We start from the raw sequence: 19,518 nt of genomic DNA on the forward strand, positions 1-19,518 counted from the left end.
AAAATCCAATTTAAATGCATGTAACTTGGCGAAATACTACATAAACTATGTCTGGCAAAAATTGATTGGCTATGAAAAATTCATGTGATATATTGTGAATAAAACTAAAAATGTTAATCAACAAAACTGCAACTTGCACACTGCGGGAAGTCTGTAACTATGAATATAATTCGCACTTTAATCTTAAAACAACACCATGACGGGAATAGCGAGAAAATGATCATTGACATTATTTGGTCTAATGATATCAGAAATATCAATACGGTGTCAAAGTACTTAGATACCTATATTTACTTGCCTACTTACAATCTTAACGTTAAGAAAAAGATCTTAAAATGTTTAAATGACAAAATAAATATTCGTACATACAGAAACATAAAAAAATAGCATTTGTGACAATAATGAAGAAAGCACTAGTCTTACTACTGTACTTACTTACTTTAGGCTCATGCTTTGGGTACTTAAACAATTCTCACATCCCGAGATCAAAGATTTGAGTCTATATAATGAATACAATAAGTATCAATAAGTACTCAATTTAGACAATGAAACTAGAGTAAATCTTAAACAACAAATACATATTAGTCCACCGTCCAGTCACTTAGTCAACTAGCCAGTCTTTACTCGTATTTCATTAACTGCCTACTCAAACTCAACTTGCGACTTGGCGTCGATGTGAAAAACTAATATTTCATGATTACAATTAAAAAAAACAATGTCGGGACAGCGGAGTTAAAACCTGCAAAAAAGAAACACAGGCGGCCACCGAGTTACCTTTGGCGCCTAGCATACCTCTACACGCAATGTTGTGTCTGAATGTTGGTGCTAAACGAAAGCAGCAGAGCAAACATGGCGAATGGCGACACCACCTATCAGCCTCTTTAATGGTAGGGTGATGTGGCTACAGTTTGCTCCTAAGTCTCAGCTTTGAGATTCGAATAGTAACGTTTTATCAAGATACATATATGTAAGGAATCAGCAGCGAAAATTCAAGGGCCGCCGGCCGCACGCGTGTTTTCCACCGTTGTGTCATTAAAAAATCCGCAACCAAAAATGGAAAGCGGGGTAAAAAAATTAAGGATTATTACCTATTCGTTTTAAGTTCGACTAATATCGGTCCTCGCGATTCAGCTCTATAAATTGCTTTTGTGACAAATTGGCAACGAGCTGCAAAATTGCGTATCGTGTGGGTGCACTGTTTTTTTTAATAATTACTTTTTATGCCTAGTGTGATCGTAAATTTTGAGGCGAATGCAAACTCAGTTCAATTACTAAAATATTATACGATAACATTCGTTTTTTTTGTTACACTATAAGTTATTAATATATACTGAGTTTATTTAAAATTACATCTATGTTTTTCATTAATTTCATTATAGTCGTTTAATATGTTGACATTCGGGGGCTGCCGGCACGATGCCGAAAAAGTTATCTTTACTGGCTGGAAAATATCGTAATTATGTAATATAGCCGGTCAAACAACTTTATCAGTAGAAAAAGGCGCTAAATTATTTTTTTCTATGGGACGATAACCCTTCGCGTTTTTCTACTGACGGTAATGGCTTTTTCTATATTACCTATCATAGCCATGGTTTTGTTTACCTAGTCGCCAATGTTATATTCTTACATAGCCATGGTTTTGTTTACCTAGTCGCCAATGTTATATTCTTACATAGCCATGGTTTTTGTTTACCTAGTCGCCAATATTATATTGTTACACTAAATAAAACACTGCTTTATGTAATTTTACTATTTAATTATCCAAACTCCAAATTTTACTATTTAATTATCAACCTCGTCTTATCATTATCTATGCGCACTGAGCGCTATTTGAGTTACATGGATACACGTTAATATGTTATAATTGCATTATTTTCCAGCCAGTAGTTAAGCCTGGAAAAAATGTTTTTCAATAAGATCATGTATAAGTCATAAAAACATTTATTCACATTATAAGCGTCAAAAATGTTTTTGACTTTATCGACCCCTGACCTTTCAAATTGTTTTTGAGAACAAATTAACTTTTTTTTGGACATCTGAAAGAGGCCTAAAAATCTCATGTAAATTTCATTAATATCTTACCTACCAGCAGCGAAAACATACAAAATAATTCCATACAGAAAGTCGCGTGGCAATTAAATGCCAGCCGATCTAATCGATCTTATTTAAAAAAAAAAACAATTGTATCAAAAGCCTAGCAATCGAGTTTATTTATTTTTATTTCCTTTTTTTTATACTACGTCGGTGGCAAACAAGCATAGGGCCAGCCTGCTGTTAAGCAGTCTCTGTAGCCTATGTACGCCTGCAACTCCAGAGGAGTTACATGCGCGTTGCCGACCCTAACACTCCTCTCCCTCGTTGAGCTCTGGCAACCTTACTCACCGCTCACCTCACTACTTGCGGCTATTGATTAAAAGTAATAAATAATATAATATGACCCATTTCGATATTTAATTTATTTGAGTTTTCGTTAGGTAGAGTCCCTATTTTTCTTACGTCTCAAAACTTATGATCACACGAGTTATATTATAGTTTGAATCATATCGTTATTACTACAAGGATCAGAAGTCAAACTACGGTCTAATAATTGTGCAAACGACACAGTTCTAGAGATCCTCGTCTATGTATATAACTCAAAACCCTAAATTTTATGGAAATATACTTCCCTTGCCGATAATTATATTATTATAAATAATGCTAGTGATGGAATACTAAATAATAGATAAAAACTTTTCGTCCACATATAATTATTATTATTTACTAATTTATTTATTTAAAATTTTAAATCAGGCAACATGGCCCACATTATTACAAATACCTTACTGACTAACATATATAAATGCATTTTATAAACTTTATTAGGCAATAAAACGGCGGCGGCTCAATGATAACACTACTCGATTCGATAAACAGAGGTCGGACATCTTAAGGGGCCCACTGACTATCAGTCCGCCGGACGATATCGGCCTGTCAGTTAGAACAAAAATTTGACAGTTCCGAACAACTGACAGGCCTATATCGTCCGGCGGACTGATAGTCAGTGGGCCTCTTTAGAGTAGGTAATATATAGACGTTGTGGACTTGAATTGTCGCATCAATAAAATGTCGTGTCGGGGTGATGGGGTACGGCCAAATAGTACCCGTATCGCACCAAAGAAAGATAATTACCTTTGAGTGCGTTACGCAAAAATACTTCTACATTTTTTTTTTTAAATGGAATATAATTGAAGTAAGAATATCAGGAGTTTCTTACTTACACGGAAACATAGAAAAACACCTTCGCATTTAGATGACGGTTAGTACCTAATTGATTTAGAGACCCAGATTATAATTTTAATTTCTTGATCTGAAACTATTGTGGATTTGATCTATTAGCTGTCTGTTTCTGGTCCAGAAATGTCACTTTTGATAGCTGACAGATGAAATCCATAACAGTTTCAGAAATTGAAATCAGTATCGGGCTACGAATCACTTTCGATTGTAGGCTAGTTCCAAAAATGGACTCGTATGTGTCATAACCATGGGTAATTTTCGGAACTACCCGACAACCCTAATTCAAAATTATCCATAATACCCAAATACAGTATTACTTTAATATCCTGTCACTGAAAATTAATATTCACTATCTGAAAAATAACTATTTTCTTTTTTTTTCATTTGCTTCTGCAATAAAATCTAAATTATATCTTAAGTCAATTGCTCTGATTTTACGATCAGGAACATAAATTTAATTGTTATTTGAATAATAATTATGGAGCTAGTTACTAAAACATGGCAGAGGTGGAGTTAGCCGAACACGTCCCATATTGGAAGGTAAATCTTATTTTTATTGATTTACTTATTTATATAATTAGCTCAAGTAACTCTTTATAGGCAGATCGCCACCGGGGAAAGGGTGATTGAAATGGCGCTTAAGTTTGCACGGTTTCGTTTTTAAATACTTCTCCCGATTATATATTTATGTGTAGGTATGTTATGCCTCATCTCAAGTGTCATAAATTATGATTTAAAATAATCTCTTGAGATGTCGAGACCGAGCCCAGATGAGACAGCCGAGTCTTCGTTATGAGACCGTTCGATTCGCTAACACGTCTATGAAGTTACATTTTTACCGTCAATCGAGTAATGCGTCAATGCGTCGCACTTACATGGCCACGATGATAGCCTATATAACCGCAAAGATAGTGATATCAAGGACCTGGGCCCTGTGCTGTGATAGACTGACTTGTCAGCATGAATGTCGATAGGTATGCCTGGCGGTGGAACGGTTGTCGACCGTACCGGCCTTCAGAATATATCTCGGGTTTTGTTTGGTTCTGCGCCTCTGGTTGTCACCAGTGGTATTTCACTATACAATGGTAGTGGTGGAGATTTATTTCACTCAATCTTGGGCTCCGCTACGAGTAGTCATTGAGGCACTGTCTAACAAAGTAAGAGACCTCTTAGGAGAACTCATCATGCGACTTATGTTTCATAGAGGGACAACGTGAATTTAATTTATAACATCCCATTACTTTTATAAATAACTAGTCTGCGAAAAATAGTATATATCTATAAACTACTTCTATAGTAACTTCCACCCCGCATTTCACCCCTTCTCGAAACTATCCTGTATCATCACTTATTTTATAAAGGGAATTGACAGTGACAGCTCCCGTGTCAAGGCCGCCGCAGTAATGTCGCAACAGTAATGCAGCTGCAGTTGCCATCCGAATGTCACCTTTACGCTAAATTTCGAATAAGCATTCTTGATTAGTCAAGTCAAAGCTAAATATATGATTTTTTACTATCAAAAAGTATCAACAACGCAAGATTTACGATGTTGTTAATTAAACATTTGATCCGTCACCGGGCACATTAAACTCGGATTTTATTATCAATTTATCAGCCTATAATAAAACCATAACGATCTACCCATTCATCCTCCATTGATTATCGGTAGATTTATAGTTTTTGCAACGTTGTATTATTCAACTGAAAATTTCACTTTTAAATATCTAGACGTCATTAGCTATATTTTGAGCTAGATATTTAATATTATAAATGAGTATGATAATGTAGGACCGATAAAGTAAATAATATGTTATTACCTAAAGTAATAACAACATTAAATACTTCTTTTTCTACTCGTCGACTTAGATGATCAAGTTAAGACTTCGTATACCAAACTGTAGTGGCATACTTTTCACTATGGGCTCCCGACTCAACTACAATGACTTCTTACGAAACGCTTTAGCCACTAATGAATTTGACCAATCACGTGTCGCCAAAGGATAGAACGAAAGACATCAACGCGCTACTAATTAATTAATAAATAATAAGAAGTCTAATCTGATGTCTTTTGTACTATCCATTTATCTAGTTACTGAGATACTAACCTAATTTTGTTTAATTATTTGGGTTTATAGTAGAAACAGTATTATTTTAGTTGACTCGTAAAAAAAAAGATTGTATACAAATGTACAATTTTATTTTATTTTATTTTGATAGGTACAATAACATAATGCAGGCAAACAACATTGTAAAATATTTCTTACATAAGCAACTTACACATTACTTACATTACGATTACAATTGTACACAACATTATCGTGGAATAATTATTAAGCTTAATACTAATTTTGACTATAAAATCTTCTGTTATTAAAGTTAATAGTAAAAACACAATAAATTGTTAGCACGATAAGATAATAAGTGTTTACTTACAAATTTTGAGACAGCAAAACATTTTTGAACTTAGGTACTTAACTAAATCAGGCCCAATAGTGATTATAATGAATTAATTAAGCTTTTCAATCTCGTACCTTATACTTACGGTAATCGACTGAAAAACTCTCTAAATGATATCACGATTGTATAAAATACTATTCTAGCTATGCTATGCGTTTATGCATCATAATAGGTTTTATAAGGTAACATGATTCCATCAAAATTAAACATAGGAATAAGTATACCTACGTTACTGTTGCTTTTTATTAGAATATACTTAATTCATAAAATTTGCTTTATATTTTACGAACGCTTTCACTGTCATAGAAAGTGAACATAAATTGTTTTTTGGTCTTAAGTTTAATTTTGCGTTTGATTATGGTACTAATAAAATATTGAAACTTTTAATCTTAATTGGTATCCGTTAATTTCAAAAGATCTTGGGACAGGAATTTCAGACATCTGGTTTTTCTTGGATTCGATTCAACAATCTCAGATTAAATCGGGTGCAAGCAAAAAATTAAAAGTCCTGTTTGATTAGAAAGCAGATGATGAAGCTTAATGAGTCTAATGGTGGATACCATTATATAGGGATGCAAGTGAAATATGTGGCGGTTAGTTAATACCCAGTATCCATTAAAAAAATTCTACGTAGGTAGGTAAGTACATATCTCTTGATCGCAGATCATGTTCCATATTTGAAATGTGTAATAAGACGTAAGGTATGCAGATTCATTAAATTTACCTAGCTAGTTGTCTTTTTTACATGCGTTTATGTAAATTGTGCACAATTCCATGCAAGAGGAGCATTTCTTAAATAAATAAATATTATAGGACATTTTTACACAAATTCACTAAACCCCAGTACGGTACCTAAGCTCAAGAAGGCTTGTGTTGTGGGTACTTAGATTACGATACATGTAATATATAAATACTTAAATACATACCCCCTTATTAATAAAACTTTAAGGGCCTGATTTAGTTAAATTACGTTTTATCCCTTTCTTACAAAAACATGTCACAAAGACAAATGATTAATTACTAATTCAGGCTTGAAACGCGTTTATGAATAAAGCCAATAGAAAACAACCATGACTTAGGAACTGTGCTCATCACACAAATATGCGCCGCCATCTGGATCGGTCTTGAGTTTCGTGCTTGAGTTCGCTCCAAGTCTTCCCAATAGCCTTCCTCTACAATAATAGTCCGGTGCCAGCTAAGTCTGCTTTGGACGGCAACGTTTCCTCTTTCCTTGGGGATTTCAGTCTACCCCAATCCAACTCCATTTCCGGCGCTTCGACGAGTGACATATGATTTAATTTTCGAAAAGTTTAGATTTACGACTGTATGGACGATGTCTGCCTCTCATGCAAATTCTGCTTACTACTAGACTAGAGAATGATATTATACTTCCGTGCGGATCTGTTAAGGCCGTTCCATCGGTTTGCCGCTGTCTCTGTCACATTTCGCAAGAAAGAACGGGAAAGATCATGCGCGCCAAGTGTCAATTTTGATCGAATTTTGTCGATTTTTATTTATTTTAAAAACGTTACCCTACAATATCGAAATTTGAAAGCTATTATATTACTATTTAAGTTAAGATTGTTTTTTCTTCTTTTTTTGTTTATAGTATCACATAATAAATAACCGAGTAAAGTTGGATTAAAAATCCGAGTTAGAGGTTACTTTGGAAATTAATTGTATCGAGCGAAGTGTCATAATTCGTGTATCGGAAGCTATGATATTAAAGATAATATAGTCAAGAACTACATATATTTTTTCCACGTCTACGAATATCAACGCCTCTTAGAAAAACAGGATCATATAAGGAGATTTTTCGCCTTCTGGCTCAGGGAACCGCCTTAATAATGATAACTGCTTTGAAATAACCGCGTTGCCAATTTAGCACCAGACCGCCAGACCGCTCGCCACAGATTGCAGATTGATCCAATCTCCTAACACGCATAATACGGTTGAATAACGGCATATGTAAGAGCTTGTACGCAATGTTAATGCAGAAATTTATTAATGGTTTAATTTTAAACACAAGTACAGTCAAAGTTAATTTTCTACCCATTTTGTACTTTGTCACAGTGACAATAGTATGTGGTCTCTAGCGACTTTCATATTGATTATCACTGTGACAAGGCAAGATATGGGTCGTAAATGAAGTTGTTTAACTATACATGCGTAAGTAAACGCTTGACATTTCATACGCCGTTAAATTTTGTAACTCCTGATGATATTTAAGTGTCTATTTTAAACCTAATAGTATATCTATCGACACACTTTAAAACTAAAAATGAAGATTTATAAAAATACGATAAAATGTATTTAAATATGGATAAATGATTGTTTTATTTGCGTTAATTATTTTTATGATTTTGACCCATGTTCTTTCACTGATATGCTTTAACTCAATACGAGAGTAGGCCTAAGGCGCCATCTGATCGAGAATCAAATTTTCGTGATTTTCGAGGCACGTTTTTTCCTTAGAATGTATCCATCTATTACGGAGTTATATCTATCTTTGCCGTTATTAAAATTGGTTTCTTTCGGATGAGAAGATGCTGTCTTAATTTTTTAGGGAAGGGAGCCGGGCTAACACGCAAGTCTAGTACTTAAAAGTATTAGTAGTGTGTTTGTAGTTTAGGGTGTCATAATAAAACTAAGACTGATAAGTACCTACCTTTTGGGTTAAAATTTATATTTTTTTAGTCGATTTTTCGTTAAAATGAATAAGCTGTCACGTAACAACACTAAGTTAAGTAACCGTGACGAAAAACTACCGGAAATGTAATCATTTTGGTACGCATTTAGATATATTAAAATTTAGATATGTCGCCGTCGTGATGCAACTTTAGCATAATATATGATTTCTTGTCACTTGGCAGGCTTGGCAGCCCTAATTTTCTTGTTTTCAATATTAATGAGATATCTGAGCAGGTCTTTGCTATTAGGTGCTAGTTGTGTACCTACTAATTTTGTCAGAAACTGTCAAAAGTATCTCTTTATAAAATATGTAAAATTAGAATAGCTCACTGCGCACGTCCCTTACTTCCACCATTAGGGGAAAGACGCCCTAATCAACCTTCAATTTCAATTTTATACACACAATATACTTGTGTACCCTATGGTACACAATTATATTGTGTGTAAAAAATGATGATCGCCATAAGTGAAACGATGGTTTAATTTATATACCTACCTAGTCCATGTGTGTTTGTAACCGAATGTTTGCTAACCCGAAGCGTCGTTCTTTCTTCATTAGCATCCGCAATTCTTGTTCGCTTTCATTATTAAGAGGGGGCGTAAAGCCAGGAAATTAGAAGGGGACAAAATATATAGCGCGCCGCGAGAAACTTACGAGGCGAAAGAAATGACCATCGCGCAGGTCAGGCACTTTTACCTATCTTTATTACTATCAATAATATCCCACCAAAAACATTTTCATGTAAAATGTTGCCAAGACGAAACCATAAGGCTCACACTGTCAAAAAGTAATCAGATCTCTTGTAGCGCCTAGCTTGTAACTAGAAAAACTAGAACTTCGCAAATTCTACACCTTAGCACATTAGGTGGTAGCCGCACCTCCTGACTGCCCAATGCTCCCCTATCTCCCCTACTTTAGAAGTTATGAGGGAACAGATGAACATACGTACATAATTACATACATATAGTATAATACCCACATACACACCGTTCAAAATCATAACCCTTCTTATACTTTACCATAGTCGGGTAATGAGTACCTACTTTAGAAGTAATGGAACAGATGAACATACATACATAACTACCTATAGGTATATACATACATACCCACATACATACCGGACATAATCATAACCCTCCTTTTGCTTTGCCGTAGTCGGGTAATTAAAAGCATAGCAACCCTTGCAGTTTCGCTATGTCCATCTGTCCCTCTCTCCGTTTTCGGCTTAGCTAAATCCTTGGTTGTCGTTATTCATTTGTATGTAAATAAAAAATTAAATTTAAAGTACATACATATTTAGTAAAAATAATCAGGGAACTTTGCCTACCTACACGTTTTTTTTTTTCATCAAATGGTGACGTTGAACTTTCGTTATTGTTGTCGGTATTTCAAAATATTTTCGTTGGATAACTAGTATTAGGTACTGAAAATACAAGCTCTGGTTAGTTAGGGGCTAGGAGGATCTGTGTGATATATATATTTTAAGTGAAAATGTTTGTCATAATAGTCAAGTATTCCTATAATGGATCGGCTACTTTTCATGCAAGGGTCATTTAATTTTCTTGATAACGTATTATTACCAATTCGTCCTTGAAATTCAGTTTCTTCGCGCTAACAATAACGATGTAGTCGTAATTATAGGCTAGTACTTATCGTAAAACAACGCGAAGATATTTAGTTACGAAACCGCTCCACTTGTTAAAACAGTGTTTTATACGTACGAACACACCCAAACTAGTCTAGCATAGAAGTAAAGGCGCCAATACTGCCAATAGCTGAAACACTTTTTCTGCTTAGTACATTAGCGCAATTTTAACATCGCAATAGTAAATATGATCCCATCAAAAACAGAAATGACAGCCAAGATTAAGAATATGTGGCGTTGTTGTCTCGCTGACAAAAGAATTGAGATCTATAATAGGTGCCAAGTTCTGTGCTGTGTAAAAAAAATCCTTAAATTAAAAATTAATTAATTAATTTCCAGAAGTTATTTAATTTCTTAGGAATCAGCGCGTAAAAGCGCTGTGTTGAAATTAATTAAATTACATTACATTACAATAAAACTATATTGTACAATTCACGAGAAAAATGTTAAAATCCAATCGATAAAAAAGAGTAATTAACGTAGTATAAAAGTACCAGATAAATAATAGACCAGAAACCCAGAATTTAAGCTTGAGAAACAATAATTACATGAATTTTTTGAAGATGCTTTCTATGGTTAGCAGCACTGCAATAAAATGAATTTTTCGGAACGCATCCTCTATTATGGCTCCTCTACACGATGGGTCATCATACTGGCCCACTAAGATGGGCCAGCGTGTAGAGAGGGTAGTGGTGTACGTATCTACATGTGGCCCATTCCACAGTGCGTGCTCGAACGCGGTTGGTTAAGATTTTTTGCTTAAAAAGACGACTACCTGACCTAATCATGAAGTAATCGTTTTTAGAACTAAGTATTTTGTGTAGTTGCATTTTTCAACCAACCCATAGCCACCTCGCTGGTCCACCGCTGGGCCATCGTGTAGAGAAGCCGTCACGTCACCATCGCATGGCCATCTCGCTGGTCCAACACTGGATCATCGTGTAGAGGAGCCATTAACGAGAACCACCATAATTGAGACATTTTTTTCTGTTTGAACCGGATATTTGGTATTATCTGCTTAAATAAAATACCTTGTTAATTGCCACAAAATTGCCCGTTCCCTGAGATTTCAATTAGCCAAGTTTCGCTGTATATAAAACAAACGTGGTGATTATAAATGCCTATCTGGATACAGACGTTATAGCCACCACAATGATATATTTATAAGATTAGAGAAACAGAAACTGCAAACAAAACGGTTTCTATCGCAAATATTTATATTAGGTAATAATAATTGAAGACTAATGATGCGTCCAATAGAAATTACCCAAAATTCTCGAAAAACCACGATGGTAAACATTATTCAATAAATCTGTAAATCAGTTGGTGGGTTTCTAAGTTCTCAAAATTATTCAAAACAAACTCGTGACACGTGTCCCTACTTACCTACAGTGAAAATTTAGTTGCGAAACGAAAATACCTAGATGTGCGTAAACCGCCGCAAGTCCAACACACAGTAAGGCAGTTTTACTACTTTTACCCTTTTTAAATAAATAAAATAAAATAAATTAATTAACCACTTTTACCTAAGTAAGTGTATTGCGTTATCAGTTATCAGTGCGCATGCCGAAATACCCACATCGTGGACTCGACTGTTGATTGTGTTGATCCACCTTATTGTTTTTCGGTCTGCGTAGTATCGCATTATTGCTGTTTTCGGCCTTTATCTACATCATGCTGATAGCAATGTGCTGATGGCCGAGGTGCATTATAATCATTAATCACCACCGATACTATGTGGATACTAACGGGATCTGCGCAGTATGAGCTCAAACGAACCGTACTATGCTGAAGCGATTAGGTTGAATTATATTTGCCTTTTTTAATTTGTGTTTAATCAATAAGTAGAGTGACCCAATAGTAAGCAAAATGTAAAAACAATCATGCACTAGAAAAACTATATTCGACCTATGTACAACATTTAAAGGGAATATTACGCGAAACTCTGCACAACAATCTGAGGGTTTATCACGAAATGGAAATTTCGTTATCTAACATCTCTGTCACTCTTGCATATTCGAGCGATAAAGAGGCAGATAGTGAAATTTCAGATTCGCGCTTCCCGGTAGGTCCTCTGTAAACAAACATGTGTATTTTATGATCTCTGAAAACTTGTCAAAAACCTGTTAAAAGTACAGTATGTATAAGTTACTCTATGGTTTACTAAAAAGGCTAGTGCTGCACTCTGGTGGCAGAATATTGCAGTAATAGATAAGTAAAGGAAAGTTCAAGAGCTGGGTTTCTGCCAAATGAACTTAGTTTAAGTAATAAAAACCGGCCAAGTGCGAGTCGGACTCGCGCACCGAGGGTTCCGTACTTTTTAGTACTTGTTGTTATAGCGGCAACAGAAATACATCATCTGTGAAAATTTCAACTGTCTAGCTATCACGGTTCATGAGATACAGCCTGGTGACAGGCAGACAGACGGACAGACGGACGGACAGACGGACAGCGGAGTCTTAGTAATGGGGTCCCGTTTTTACCCTTTGGGTAGGGAACCCTAAAAAGTTGCCTCATGTATGAAAAGGGAACTGTTACATTGACGAAACGTTAATTCGTTTAATAGTTGTTTGGCCTAGTGAAACATTTGACAAATGATAAGTATCCCAAAAGTTGTGAATCATTATAATAATCTGCTTTAAAATAATTCTGCCAAATGAAACGTTGTCATACAAAAATTTGGCAATAGTTAGTTGTCAAAGTGAATCATCGGCGAAATGTTGGTTGGCAAGTGAAATTCGGCGAAAAGGCAGGATACCCTTGGGGAACCCTCGCAACGCTCAAGATTCCACTTTACGAACCGGTTCAATTTTGGAATATTTCGCTTGCTCGGGTATAAATATTAGCACGAGCGGTTAAACAACAACTTTGCCCCCTTGTAAAACAAATAACTATTTCCCCGACCTATTGTTATGTCCGTCATGTAAGTTACTACTACAAGTATTAGTATGCATATTATGTATTTCAATGTCGCACCATAAATTATTGACACCATGAGCGATTACGTTCACTCTCGTTGATTAAGTATCAGACGCAAATGTTGTTTGTTGTCAAGCTACTAAATTGTGTGCTTAAAAAATAAATTCACAGGTCGTTACCTATATTTATGGAGTGCCTATACACAGTGGCTAAAAAATAACTGCATTCCCGTTGCCAGGGAGGTTTCGGGATTATACTGAGCACCTTTTACTATGGGACCAACCCCAAAATCGCGAAAAAAAAATTGGGCTGTTTGATACATTTTGGCTGGTCCATTTTCTATGGGAGGTTGAATGTTTTTTTCGCGATTTCGTGGTTGGTCCCGTAGTAAAAGTTGCTCAGTATAATCCTAAAACCTCTCTGACAACGGGAATGCACTTATTTTTAGCCACCCTGTATATCGGGATAAAAAACCAAGAACAGAAGAAGTTTAAAACTGAGAGGGACAATAAATTTACATATTTACCTACCTTTTTGTACGTACATTTTGACTTAAAATTGTAATTGCGACCAGAAAGTGCCTCTAGTCTAGGTAATAACACTGTTAACCTTATGGAAAGTTGAACGCGAGTAGCGCGACCCGTTTAGACGGGACATTCTCGAAATTCTAACTTTCTGGCTTAGCTGCATAAAGGTGCTTTTGCAAAGTTCAACTACCGTAGTAACAATATTATTATTACATACTTGTTACAATATTTCCTCGCATTACCGAGAAAAATAAATACCAAAATGTTCTAAACCTTCTTAGCTCTATGATTCAAAGCTAAACGGTCTTGACTTGACCACTGACAAATTTACAAGCATTTTGATAAATTATTAATTCATTAACCTTCGCAATTGACACAACGTTGATGTAGTGGTTACATGCTTTACAACAAAGGAAAATTTTAGGTCCGGTCACGTTTTTTTTCGCACAATTAGGCGTCCGGCATGTGGACGGCCTGTCGAAGTGCATGAAACGTAAATGATTGGCATAATACACCAGTAACCGAAGATGTTGATTGCAAGTATACATATAGCCTCACTAGGTAACGCCGTTTTGTCACCTAAATAGTGTTTAGTTTTTAGTTCATAAAATGCATATATATTATATCTTAGTATAGTTAGGTATTTCACCCGTCACCCGTTGACCGCGAACGCTGTAAAGGGTTCGAAACGTCGGGATGTATTATAAATTCAATATACGCGATATAATCCGTTTTCATCGTTTTATTTCATGAGTAACTATCGCGGTAACCGGAGACAATATTATGTAAAGTATTTGTAATATGGGGCTGGCTGCCTCATTTTTTTTTAATTAAATTAATCTCCTAATGTTTTATGATAGGGTCGGCAAACCACGGCCGATAGTCTAAATCGTAAACCTTTTGGAACAGCTATTCAGATTAATAGTTTTTTTTTTGCTAGATAGATAAGATATACATGTCACACAATCGTATATGATAATTACATTACCTACTCTTTATAGTTTTATACGGGTTTGAAAATAGAAATTGTGTCTAAAAATAACTGCTGTCTACGTTTCTCTATTAATCTTTTGGTACTTTATTTCATGCATGGTGTAAAATAATTTATTTTAAATACAGTCAAATACCCTATAATGTAAGGCATTTATTTTTTTAGGCATTTTTGTTTTTTTTTGCCTAGGGGTTTCTTTTTTTTTTTAATTTAATAGCTATCGCAAATAAAATAAGGGTGTCATTTAATCGACCTGCAAAATATTCCTATTTTTATAAACAAAAATATATATTTGGTCAGCCAAAATGTATACTTGGTCAGCAACTTAAGGTTAGCAAGTATTTCTAAACCAGTTCGCAATTAATGTCATACTGAGCTGCTCTAAATTGATTTGATTGGCAAAATAATTATGTGATCGGCAGTAAGCGATCCACCATTACGAGTAATCAAATTTTGTTAAGCAATCAGTGGGTAAGCGGATTATTTCATTTTGGATTACAATACAATTTAACTGATCCGCAAGTTGATCAGCAAATATCTAACCAACCTAACCTCCCTTTGCTGATCAGCTGATTTAAAAAAATATTGGCCATCATTTGATTACTTCCCTTTTATTTAGTCCTTCAAAAACCTTACTGCCCACTAACTTTGTTTTCAAGTAGCAGTTGGTTTCTGTGAAGGTCGCAGTTCTAAACTAACCTAACACCTAACCCACATTTCTAATAGCAGTTGGAGTCAAACAAGTAATCATAGAATGCACGCACACGATTGGCTGCTCATGTCTCGTGGACTGATTTCGCTCCGCCGCGCCTGCAACTCTACCGATTTTTCAAATCAAACGTAACCCACTTTATTATATCAGATTACCATTTCTTTAATAATATGCATACGTCTCAATTAAACTGCTTAGACATGTTTTTTCTACCAACCAATTTTTAAATCTTGCTGATCAAATAATAATTTAGCTGCTCAACTATTTATGTATTATGCAGATAAATTATAACAGAAGCAGATCGATATTGGTTATGATGTTGACCATTTGTGAATTATTTGTTGATCAAGTTGTAGTTCAGTTTTTATTTATTGGCAGCAAATTTTTTATATGCTGTCCAAATGATTTAATATATATTTTATATTTTATTGCAGATCAGTTTTAAAAACGGGTGATCATTTAATTACTTCTCATAAAATAATGTATTGTCGTAATAGAATTGATCCACATATTTGGCGACCTGTCTGGCCTAGTGGGTCTAGACCCTGCCTTTGAAGCCGATGGTCCCGGGTTCATATCCTGGTAAGGGAATTTATTTCTGCTATGAGCACGGATAAAACAATAGTATATTGTGTCACAAGGGAGCAAAATGACATATTTACGGCGAGGGCGTACATTGAATCCTGAACGAAGCAAAAGATTCTATAATTGAATCCTGAGCGTAGCGAGGGATTCTAAAATAGAATCTTGAGCGTAGTGAGGGATTCAAGCGATATCGCCCAAGGTGGAAATAATTTTGCTACCATGTGACACATACTGTTTTTCACATCACTTATGAGGAAATTATTATATTCCAAAATATGATTTACCTAAAAAAAATAGTATGCGAAAAAGAAAAAAAATCGTGTCCTAGAACAGAAAAGTGCCACTTTGTTCCCTCCTAGCAGGGAAGAAAAGTGCCACTTTGATCCCTCCTAGCGGGGAAGAATAAGTCTTTTTTCGAATAGGTGATGTGAAAAAATATATTTCTACTCACACTATCAATATTTTTTACATACCAAAATTATCTTTACATAAAAAAGGGATAACTAATGGTTTATATAGCAGTTGTCAAAGAACATTGTATATAATGATAATAATAAAATTAAAAGCAAAGTCACACAAGTCTTGACTTCATTCTTTAACTGACGATTAAAGTTTAGTGATCCCTAACACTACACCTAACATAGCCGGATATGCTCTTGGCCGCTTGTTTTTATACTAAAAGATACCTCTTAGCCGTTTGTGATTTCCGTTTGTGGCCGTTTTACCTTTTCACTTACTTTTTATTTTAATTTTTATGAAAATATTGTGATTACAGTTAGGTACTATAGTAGATTGTGTCACAAGGGAGCAAAATGACATATTTACGGCGAGGGCGTACAATTGAATCCTAAACGAAGCGAAGGGTTCTATAATAGAATCCCGAGAGTAGCGAGGGATTCTAAAGTAGAATCCTGAGCGTAGTGAGGGATTCAAGTGTGTTACGCCCAAGATGGAAATAATTTTGCTACCATGTGACACATATTACTTTTCACATCACCTATGAGGTAATTATAATGTTTAAAAATGTTATTTAAGCTAAAAAATAATGCGCAAGAAAATGTAAAAATAGTGTCCTAGAACAGAAAAGTGTTACTTTGATCCCTCCTAGCAGGGAAGAAAAGTGCCACTTTGATCCCTCCTAGCAGGGAAGAAAAGACCCTTTTTCGAATTGGTGATGTGAAAAAGTGATTTTTGGGTGCTTAACAACGCAACCGCCTCATACTTTTAAGCCGCATGATCTATGTATACACCTTTTGCGTGGTTATTCCCTGTCTCTGTTTAATCGGTGAGAAAGAACATGTTGGTCATATTAGAGCTCGTTCCCACTATGTCGGATGTCGGAATGATTTTTAATCGGGTGTCGTAGCGGCAGAACATTTTATATGAAGCTATTCACACACGAACGACAACGATTTTGTGTCGGATCCGACATAAAATATCGTGTGTTTTGTCAGCCCTCCGTCCGGAAAAAAATCGTGTCGGCGGCGCTGTTCACATGATTTCGGATGTCGGACCGACCCCGCCATCGCCGCACCCCCTGTGCCTCCCGCGCGTCAAATGAGATGAGACCCTCAAATGGCACCAGCTGCGGTCGTGGCAAACAGCCGACTAGTGTGAACAGAGGCACCAACACCCGATTAAAAATCGTCCCGAAAGCCGACTAGTGTGAACAGAGGCACCGACACCCGATTAAAAGTCGTCCCGACATCCGACATAGTGAGAACGAGCTCTTACATATTTCATAATGAATAAGGTTGAATAGTTGACAGACGGGATCAACAAACCACTAGTAGGCGTAATTACAACTCAACGATATGGAAAATAGACGACAGACCTTCAAGTGAGCGTGACACAGTAAGCCATAAAACTTAAAAACACAACTCATAATTACCTACTCATGTCATGTGTAAACGCTTACTTAATAAATGCATCCTACTAATTAATATTATGGATGTGAAGGTTTGTATGTTTGGTTATTTTTTTCTTCATCACGCATTAACGGCTTAACGCAATTCGATGAAATTTGGACAAACGGTACTTTAATTCTAAAGGAAAATCACGTTCGTAAATTGGATATCGGGGGTTCTCAATTTTTGTGTAGGTACTGCGGCGCCTTTATAATATACTGATACTAGCGTCCCGCCCCGGCTTCACACGGGTTAACCTTAACAGATTATACACCTAAACCTTCCTCAAGAATCACTCTATTGATAGGTGAAAACCGCATGAAAATCCGTTCAGTAGTTTTGGAGTTTATCGTGAACATACGGACATACAGACAGACGCGGCGGGGGACTTTTACGACTTCTTTGTAAATTTAATACACATGTGTTTGCGTTAGAATCTAGAGTCGGCGATGTGGGTATTGTTGGTACACCGGCTCCCGACGCCCCTGAAACAACGTCACGACGACGGCGACGCAGGGCATCGCGGCGTTGCTGCAGGAAATGTCAAATCAACTTCTATGGCCTGGATAATTGATATTTTCAGCAGCAATGCAGCAATGTTCCATTTATAGCCATACGTTTTAAACAAACATACAATGGCAAAACACCGCCACAACCGGTGTATTTTCATATAAAGTTTAATGTGATGTTTTGTTTCTGTCATGTGTTGGTTTGGTGTTTCTGCTGGTGTTGCCACTTTGAGCTATGAACTTTATTTTGGTATATTTCTTAGTACATCATCGATGACACAGTAAACTGGAGATTTGTGCTTATAAATGGTAACGAAACAAGGTTTGTTACTGTCTAATTACCATGGAAAGTAACCTTAATCAGGTGCTAATTTATGTCACTCTTAATTAAATTACCTAGTAAAGTTTATAAAGTGACCTCGCCTCCGGCCTATGTCTTACTTAATCACCACTATTCACCACGTTTTCAAATAATTTAGTACAATTATGTAAACTTGTAAATTCCATTAAAGTACGTCCAACACGATAAATAAAGTAGCTAATAGTAGTCTATTGAAGTTATCCCAGAGTTATTTTTATATAACTTCTTATGATATGCTGCAGTATGCACTGTTACTTAGTCAATAAAAGCTGCAACTTTTAAATCACCTTTTGTCAACAAACGTAACTGGTTGACACCCACATTTTCGCACTAAAATGAGTATAGCCTATGGCTAACAAACAAATCTAATAAGCCAACATGCAGTTGACCACGAACCCAAAATCATATAGTAATAACCCTGAATTATGCAATGATCTCCTATTAGGCCTATTTTCGAAGAGCTAACAATCTTGTAGACGTGACTTATTTATTATAAGCTAGAGCAGTGGTATGTACGATGTTTATGAATTATTGTATCGCAACATTTGCGGCTTTAAATATCAAAGCGAATAGTAATGGAACGTTGCAGTCGATAGTTTCAAACCCACGACCCTTCGCTTTCGGTTTAGTATGTATAGGTAATAAGAAACGTTATACTAGACTTATATTGACCGGGATATAGACCGTGATTACCTTTTGTATTATTTCAAAATCAATCAATCAATATAAGTCTAGTGAAAGTAACCGTGAATCATTCAAAACTCTAAGAAACGTTATATATTAATTTTGTTGTTTTTTTTTTGTTACCTGTCGTGATTGTTACACCGGAAGATCAGCGCTGGAAGTCGCCAGCAACATGCTGAGGTGAGACCAATTCGTGGCACTTTTTCTTTTTTATGTTTCTCTGTTTTGTATAATTTTATATTTGTGTATGCTAACG

General features: G+C 35.7%; 1 protein-coding gene across 1 annotated transcript in view; it reads left to right on the top strand.

The window, feature by feature from the left end:
* The window catches only part of LOC134741522 (proton-coupled amino acid transporter-like protein pathetic), a 162,578-nt gene that overhangs the window by 96,090 nt on the left and 46,970 nt on the right, over positions 1–19,518 (top strand). The window lies entirely within an intron of this gene.

The sequence above is a fragment of the Cydia strobilella genome, chromosome 5, assembly GCF_947568885.1.
Source record: "Cydia strobilella chromosome 5, ilCydStro3.1, whole genome shotgun sequence".
Classification (NCBI taxonomy): domain Eukaryota; kingdom Metazoa; phylum Arthropoda; class Insecta; order Lepidoptera; family Tortricidae; genus Cydia; species Cydia strobilella.